The sequence below is a fragment of the Macrobrachium rosenbergii genome, chromosome 42, assembly GCF_040412425.1.
Source record: "Macrobrachium rosenbergii isolate ZJJX-2024 chromosome 42, ASM4041242v1, whole genome shotgun sequence".
Classification (NCBI taxonomy): domain Eukaryota; kingdom Metazoa; phylum Arthropoda; class Malacostraca; order Decapoda; family Palaemonidae; genus Macrobrachium; species Macrobrachium rosenbergii.
In genome coordinates this window covers 57788224-57797969 of record NC_089782.1, presented here as the reverse complement: position 1 = coordinate 57797969, position 9746 = coordinate 57788224, and positions in this window count along the sequence as shown.

The window sequence follows — 9746 nt, the reverse complement described above, 5'->3', positions numbered from 1 at the left end:
AAATTACCAAACAACTTTGTGTCTTTTGTTATCGTACTTCTCACCATGACATTAAACAAAAGAATGAAAAAAGAAATACTGGCCGACCTGCGTAAATTTACGTTGCTGAACGGTACATTTTATTGTAAAATTACTATTTCAGTTCGTTTGCTATTTCACTGACGCGGTTTTAACTGATTCCCGCTATATGAAAAGTATAACGATCGGAATTGTCGACGCGATTTCTAAATTACTTTGTGTATGGGAAATGGGCTCCGCGAACTCGGTCTTAGGATTCGTTACTGAACGACTTAACTCGAACGCGGTAGAATGCCCTTCTCACAACGTTATAAATTATGACTCACTCTGCTTTCGCACCCTTCCTACCTACGCTAATTCTCACTACACCTGTTATTATAACTATTCTCTTTATTGCTTATTATTATGCCTGGTTCCTTGTTTGGAAGATTGAAATGGAATTCAATATCTGACTTTTATCTTTGGAATTAATGTAATTAATTTCCTTCTCTCCAGATTCTTTCTCTAAAATTTACTTTAGATTCTATGCAAGGTCGTCAATGTTACGTGTGATGTCTTGGCTGATCATTTATTGTTCAATTTACGTAATTTTCACGGCCCTGCAAACCAAGAATACACGTAACCTGTCACTTGAAGCCAAGAGTTAACCTCAAAGACAGTCGTTAATTAGCAAGGCGACTGGCTTCATCTTCACGACGCCTCAGGCAGTCCGACCTTGTCAAAGGCATCGCCGAATACATAGGTTAAAGGAAAGACAGCTTAAGACCACCGTTACTAGAGGATATTGAGTGAAAACCTTCTCTGAGGTTTAGGTCCCTAATGCCATAGCATATTTTGTTTTTTGAACTGCCACGCCTATGCGCGGGCGCCATCTGTCTACTATTCCTACACCTAAATACATCGAGGGCGAACAGCAGTAATATTTATAAATATATATATATATATATATATATATATATATATATATATATATATATATATATATATATATATATATATATATATATATATATATACAGGGGGTGCTGGAGGCATAAGTAACGCCCTTTTTAATTTAATATCTTATAATGTATATTTTCTTTAATTAATTTGCTAAATCTTCATTTTTACAGATATTTTATACAACCATGAGATTAACAAAGGAGCAGAGAGTAAAAGCAATTCAGTTGTACTATCAAAATAATAAAAATGGTGCTGAAACCGCAAGATTGTTATCAGCTGAATTTAACATCCCAAGGGGTGCAAAGCCGAAATATCTTTAAGCTTGATTAGAAAATTTGAATCCACAGGAAGTGTAAGTGATGCTCAAAGAGCGGGTAGGCCAGGTGTTGCAACAAGCTTAGAAAAGTCCAATGAACTACAAGAATCGTTGCTGCGTTGAAAAAGCAAAAAATCCAGTAGGCGTCTTTCTGCAGAGTTAGCAATTAGTATTTGCATTGAACATTATTAAACCGAATAAGCATTATATTACTTTTGTTAATATATTATATTAATCTATTAGCCTGTGGCAATACATTCATGTTCGAAAAAATAAAGGATAATCAAAAAGGTTTTAATTTTGTTCCACTTAAACAAAGGGCGTTACCTATGCCGCACCCTGTATATATATATATATATATATATATATATATATATATATATATATATATATATATATATATATATATATATATATATATATATATATATATATATATATATATATATATTAATGTACGTTTATACGTTTGTGTCTGTATGCTGTATGCATGCATTTACTTGAACAACATTTTTGTAAAAAGATAAGTTGTATCTTTTTTTCAGTACTCTATTGTTGCCATTCTCGTTTGTAGATAAGATGCTCTTTCCTGCTACACTCTGTTATTGCCATTCAGCTTCCTTTATCTATACTTATAATAAAATATGACAGTACTGAGTATATAAAAAACTCCATTAAAACTGCCCTTCCCCCAGCCATATAAACATTCAAACACTCCACCTAAATGGCCTTACTATGTCTCATTACTTTACTTATGCCAACATTCAGTTTCATCATTCTTTTTTTTTTTTCAATACAGAATTTTCTTCTGAAGAAACAATTCACCCTTGTCCTGGAGCGCTAGTGAAAGAATAATCTTTTCAAGTGGGAGGATACGAGCATTGAACAGGCAGAGCGAGACGCCACCGCTAATAGAATTACATTATCTTCTGCTGCTGTCGTCATCCCAAAGAAACGGAAAGTCATTCAAATCATTCAAGTGAAATGACGAAGGCTGTGTGTCATCATCGACCTCGCTTTCAGTGAAGCCTAGGTTTCATTGGCAAACGTTGCTGGAGTAAATTATGAAGTGAAAATAATCCATTCGTCTCTTGTTTTCGCAATGAATAAGACAAGTGTTACAAAACATTTTTATAAGCTTTTCCTGAGTTCCACACATTTTTATCTGGAAAATATCTAGTCAGCTTCTATTTCACATCGCTGATAGCTTTCGATATCGATTTGGGTCAACTAGAAGCTTATTCTTCCTCTGGAATTTTGTTTCTTTTTTATTCAACTGTATATCCTATTTTTCTTTTTATTTTGTCTCTCTTTGAGCAGACGAAATCCAAGCGTTGTTGAAAAGCAAACAAATGTAACTTTGGTACTATTTCTACGTCAACAGTTTGCTTTCATGTGAATATTTCCATTTACTCACGGAGCTCAGATCTGGCTAGACTAATATATTTTCATTGTTGTAGGGAAGATATGACGGGAGATTGGATTCAGCGCTTTTATTTCTTTTAAATGCTCACTTACAAATGAGATAATACTTTCACGAACATATTTTTATGAGAAAGCACAGACAGACAGAAAGTAGTCCACAAAATTAAAAACCTTTTTTCATGACAGACATGGGCATGTACGGCGAAGCCCTGTAAGAAAGTACTTTTTTGATAGCTTTCAATATCGAGAAGGGAATCTGGAGGTCGTGGGTGAGCGCTGTTGGCTTTCAGGGCATCTGAAAGTAGATTCAGGATATTGAAAAGGAAATCTGAGAGAGAAGCGAGAGAGGGCGGCAATGTACAGGTAAAGATAGAAATTGTTTGCCTAAGAAAAAATGGATTTAGGTTTGGACTCATGCGTGAAATCTATCTATGAATTTTAATATATAGCTTTTTCATATCGTACAAGCTAAGTATGTAAAAGTCTCTCGACAGTATTGGAACTTGTAAAATTTCGACAAAAAACAGAAGTGGAACCTCGTTATATCTTCATCAAAAGGATATCTGAAATAGTATTAATGTGCATTCAGATTTTGTAAGTAAATTATGATTTTTGGCTGAACGTTGGTCTGGTTCTCCACTCGAGCAGGTACAAAATATATGCAAAGAGAATTCTTATCATTTTGACGTGCCTGCGCTCTTTTCAAGCGCTTAAGGATGCGCCTCCCTCTGACTCTTCTGTCAATTGAAGTCAATTAATTCAGTGACCAGTTTGATACACCTGCTACGGGTTTCACAATACAGTTCTCTCCAGAAAACAACAAAGCTTTGAATCGTTATTCTCTCTCTCTCTCTCTCTCTCTCTCTCTCTCTCTCTCTCTCTCTCTCTCTCTCTCTCTCTCTCTCTCTCTCTCTCAGAGAAATAGTTCTCATATGTCTTCAAATGGAATTTCTTATCCCCTCAGACTGCAGCTTCCAGTCAGTCCCATACGCAGAGAGATAAGTATCTAAGCTGCAGTATATTTTATGCTCACTATTTTCTTCGGTTCAAGAGACTTAACATTCGAAGAGCTACTTATCACTCATGGATAACCCAAAGGTTTTCAATGACTCCACTGGGTTCTCACACTTTACAGTTCTATTTACCCAAAATAGTAACATTCAAAATTGATTTTCTCACCAAATAATAATAAGAAATAAAAAAGAAGCATACAGTACAGTACAAGCAAAATGAAAAATTAAAAATGAAGTTCTATCAAAGATGTTCGATGAAAAATTACTAACACTTGACAGAAAAAAAGATGTACACGGAACGATTCAGAAATTACCCTCAACATGTTCACGCGCAGACAAAGGGCTGGAACTAAAATTGTGTTATTTCCCTCTGGGTGCCTGGCCTCAAGTTATTTACGGCTCCCGTAGGGATTTAACTTTGTTAACGTGGAGAAGGGACTGCATTATTACTCAACGGACTGTTTATGGTCTGCAAAACAAGAGAAGAACCCCACTGCACTCTACTCGAACAATGCCTTCTCGAACAGCTGCAGTGATTCTACGTTCAAGATACAAAATGAAACATCTTATGTAAATGACTTCCACAGAATCAGAGTTATTTTAGCAAGGGCAACTTTACGTTAATTCACCCACAGATAGGAATTTTCATTGAGGGATTTACGGTGTTACTTACTCTTACACCCTTTATAAGTCACCTTCAGTGCAACCATGAACTACAGATATCTTTGTTTCAACATTGTTATTGATTTCTTACCCGGAACTTTAATTCTTAGTCTTGTCCTGTGTTTTTGGAATTCATAATGTTAGTGAAGCATGCAATCATTCACCTCAGACAACACAAGTGAATATAACCCTTATTATAATTCACAAACTGAGAGATAATCCCTAACCTTGGCCCTTTACAATGTGATATCACACAAATGTTTTACTCATACTTATAGTGTTACGCTGATACGAAGAGAAATGCTCTTATGAATTTTACTGATACAACAAAGGTCAGTACTTAGTAAGCAGACATGTGGTTCTGTTATGATAAAAGACCAATTTCATTGGCTTTAAGAATGCAGAGAATCGATGGCTTTGGAAGCCATGTACCACACACAAATACTTCTTTTACAAGTGCTTATCAATATAATTATGCTAAACAGCAAATGAAAACATCTCTACCAGAGCCCGACTACTTCAACGATGATATTAATTCTGATAACGTTTCCCCAGAACAGAATTTACTTTTGTTATTTTAAAGTGGAAGTTTCTTACATATTTCATCTTACTTCCCTTTGGCTGGTAAAGCGAATCTCTCTCAATTTAATCTTTTTGCTTTGCCTTGACCCCAACTTTGTCAGTTCCCGTACTTGGCGTTTCTGAATTGCTACCTGGTGTTTCCTTTTCGGCACTGCAATACCATGCATCCATCTCACGACCAGTGGCATTGCAGGATGTAAGGCTAGGTGGAAGGAGCGTGGCCGGAGGGTTTCACAAAGTCTCCGAAATGATGCAATGTCGAGGCGGTATGCAAATAACCAGAGTGGGTCACCCTTTGGACTTGTCAGCCTCCCGTACTGAGTGGCTGCCATTCACCCTTCCTTCACGTGTGGTTTCAACCCAGATGTCTTGAGACTTCTCCTTCTTATTCTTCCCGGCCAGCTGACCTCTTCACAAGTTTCAACGATCTAGCCCTACACAAGGATGCTTGAAGGAGGTCCTAAAGAGAAAATGATTCTCATTGATCAGATTTCAAATTTCAGGCGGGCAGGACTGTGGTAGGTACAAGGTGGGTAGATGCGCGTATTTCACTGGTATCGTCGTCGTTGAGATCCCATAAGACAGCCTACTTATAGGCGGGGCTTCTCCTCACCTTGTTTTTACCTTTGGGCAATAGTAGCAGGGTTAATGGAGGCATCAAGACTGAGATTCGAAGAGAATCTAAAATTAATTTAATTAATTTTTCTTTAAATTAAATTTGAATTCTCTTTTGTGAAGTTTTAAAAAATGTGTAAATATTTTTAAATGCAAGTGATTATTTAAGTGAAGATTTTCCAATTTTAATTCGTATTTTTTGTATATCTGTTCATTTTCAATCATACACCCTAAAATAATGTTTTGAACTTTACAGTTTTAGATGTCTTCAAGATTTGACCATGGATCAAGAAACATTGACTGTGACAATAAATATATATAGGGAATCTGTGAGTGTTTTTATGCCTTTCCCCTGCCCACTATATACCGGGTGTTTCGAAATTAGAGCCACCCCCCCCTCCACAGAACAAATGGAAAGTTATGACGCTTTCTGCTATAGCCTATCTCCAAGTACATTATTTAAAGTTTCTATTGAGCTATTTTTCATTTTACATTTCTTGTATTTTCAGACTGAGTGACGGAGTTAGATACAGCCATGGCTAACGACTCGGAGGAAATCAGATGGATTGACCGAATCAGGGCTATAACCTTCTGAGAGGCCAGGGATGCTGGCGCATCCTTCATTTCACATTCCTGGATAGCTAAATACATTAAAAGAGATGAATCCTTTGTTAAAAGAAACTGGAACAAAAATCCATATGACTGTCATTGCAAAAAGAGTGAGAATCTTGGAAGGCCTGAAGTCCTTTCTCAGGAGTCAAAAGACATCATAGCTGAGGCAGTGGGTAGACCAAGAAAGTCTTTACGTAAATTGGCGCTTGAATTAGAAACAAAGGGGGGGAAAGAAGATAAGTTACAGTGCTGTATATCGTGAGTATCAAGCCATTACATGTTATCAGCAAGCCCAACATCATTCAGCAGCAGAGAGAAGACTGTGCATGGTTTTGCGGTTCATTTCTTAAAGATTGGGATGAAGCTGACTTTCTCCATGTTGCCGCATCAGATGAATTCTTCATTTACACAGTCAGGAAGCCAAATCATAAAAATTACATCATTTGAGCTGCAAAGTTGGATGATATCAGCGATGACGTGCGCTATCGCCAAGTTTGGGAATTTTTCTGTTTCACAGCCAAACGGATAATGTAGATCATCAAAGAAAAAGGACAGTCATGGAATGGCGAATACTTCAAAGAAACTGTGCTTACTGGTGGAGTATTTCCTTTCCTCAAAGATCCTGAAAATGTGTTATCTGTTGAAGAAGCCACATTTTTGCATGATAAGGCACCATGTTTCAAGGCTCTTCAGACACAGGAGCTGCTTCAAAACAGTAATATCAATTTCTTCTTGTCAAGTGAATTTCCAGGTAGCTCCCCTGACCTTAATGTGTGTGAAAACATTGGTAGTATCTTAGAGGATCGTGTTGAAGCGTGCACAGTGAACTATGATTGTATACCAAGCCTCGACGACTTGCAAAGAGAGGTGACAGAAGTGCTCAGGGAATTGGAGTTTGAGTCTCAGCTTTTTTGCGCTTTTGCTAAAATCATTCCCCTCAAGAATGCAGGCTGTGGTACAGGCAGATGTAGGCCACACAAAATATTATATACTCAGAGGGAAACTTAAATAAATACCTGTTCTGAATTACTTTTGTTTTTGTCCATATCAATTTTAGTTTATGCTATAGAGGGGGGAGGGCGCTCTAATTTCGAAACATCCTGTATATGGTGTTTCATAAAAATTGATAACATATCGTAATCTAATAACCTGACCAATTCTCACTCAAATTATCTCAAATTTTTACATGTGTAGAAACAACTCAAAATTCCATGTTTAATGTTTTCTTTTCAGGTACAGAAATGCCATTTACTTGAAAAGAAAAGGCATTTTGTGTGTAAGAGTATCCTCAAACAGAGTCAAACAAGACTGCAGCTTGCATTCGTGAGAGAATTCGCTACAAACTCACCAATTACAATGTAGTTTTTTTTGTGAAGCCCCAGGAATCCATGAGAAGAGCAAGTATGGAAATCCAGATTCCCTCAGTGGCAGTTAGGCATGTCACAAAGAAATTCGTGTGAATGTCACCCCACAAGATGCAGCTTGTTCAGGCCTCAAAGACAGATGACAAGCAAAAGCATGAGAAATTCTGCATCGATATGCAAGAGAAACTTGAAGAAGACGAGTTCGAAGAACGTCTTGTTTTCAGTGGTGAGGTCACGCTTCATACGAATGGCAAAGGCAGCAAGCATAATATTCACATTTTGGGCGACGAAAATCTGCATGCCACAGTTAGCACATGAGGGACTCAACAGAAGTCAATGTGCTTTGCACCATCCCTAACAATCATCTTTATGGCTCGTCCTTCTTTAAAGGAAATGTGATTGGCGATGTTTATCTACAAAAGCTTCAGAACTGGCTAACTGATAAGCCCACTGCAAATAAACATGAACACTTCATTTTTCTACAGGCCAGTGCTTGCCAGGGAGATGGATCAGGCGTGCTGGTGCTGAAGACGATGTGCTGTTAAAGTGGCCACCACATTAATGGGATCGGCCGGTTTCCGACTTTTTTAACGACAGGTTGTTGATATATAGGGGTTTGTTAAGGGATATTGTGTGGAACTTCTGGGGAAAACATTTTTGTTCAGTGACCTTAGGTTTTGTGACGCCAGAGCATTTTTCGGCCAAAAATGGCCATTTTCAAAATGCATCTCCTCCTTTGCTTTTTGTTTTTAAGGGATGAGATTTGAACCACGTATAAAACACATATGGACCTTCGATACAAAAGAGTGGGATTTTGATTTTTCAATTATTTTTCGAGATATGAATTTTTTTTTTTTATGAAATTTTCCCAGAAAAATTACAGAAAAAAAATTGCCAAAATCAGAAACTCAAAATATTGAAAATCCCGGCTTTGTTTTAATCTACCATGTTTCCCCATGTTATATTTAAAATTTCATTTAGATTGGTCCAATACTAAGGGAGAGATGCATTTTAAAGGCGAAAAACTTATGTTTTGAGAAACGGGCCTTCAAAGTTTTAGTTACATAAAAAGTAAAAGGGACTTCAAAGACTGTGTTACAATTAATTCTATGGTTTTAATTTTTATTTTTGGGTATTAATTAATGCAAAATGATTATAAATAAGAATATTAATTGATTATTTATGTGCCTAAGACACATTCTTATAAATTTTAGGTTCCTGGTCCCCTGTCTGATCTTGCTGCAAGGTATTACTCTAGGGTATCATAGTTTACACTTTTTTATTAGTGTCTCAATCCATCCTTGCCCAAATGGATCCTGGGAATTACTTTACATTCACAATTAGGATTCGTGATTCAAGTAATTCATCCAGTCTTGCTTCACTTATTATGATCATTTTATTTTCAGGATCGTCTATAATATCAGCCTCCGAGCTACTGCTTTTTTTTTTTCTAAAATATCTTTTGCCCTTTGTAGTGACTTTAACAAATAAAAAGGCGTTTAGAGGTGGATGTGGTTGGTCTCTGGTCAGCAGAGATCGCTGCCTGCGCCGTTTGATGGGCGACAGCTCTCTCTCTCCGTCGCTCCATTCCCTCTATGGCACTAATTTCTTGAACTCTTTCTTCTACTTCTCGCCTGGACTTTTCCACTTGGCTTTTCCCGCATTCTAGAAGCATGAAGTGAACTCTTGGACCTTTAGGCACGGTGAAAAAACAAAAACACCGCAGAAAATACAGAGTTCAGTCAAGGCTAGCGAGCATGAAAAACGTGTCCTTCTTAGCTTGGAAGTTTATAGGCAACTCTCGGCCACAGTCGGCGTCATGGTATGACGTGTGCGTTGTCATGGCTAGGAATAACTAAAAAGGTGCCGAGTAGGATATTATTGACATTATACAATTCATTTCAAAGGAAGTTTTATAATATATATCGCAAAAACTATACCAGACTAAATCATTTGCGCTACTGGTGTTTTATGGGTATATAGTTATTGTTACATTTTAGGCCATAACTGAGAAATAGGCAAATTTTAGCATAATATTTCGTGGACACATTCTTGAACCCTATACGAAGCCATAGAATTTTTTTCAGCAAATCGAATTTTTTAAAGATTATTGGGTTTTTTTTAGGCGGCCGATCCCCTTAACTGGTCTATGTACCCCTTCTTCCTACAGGCCTAGAGGAACCCAAGCAGAGAATC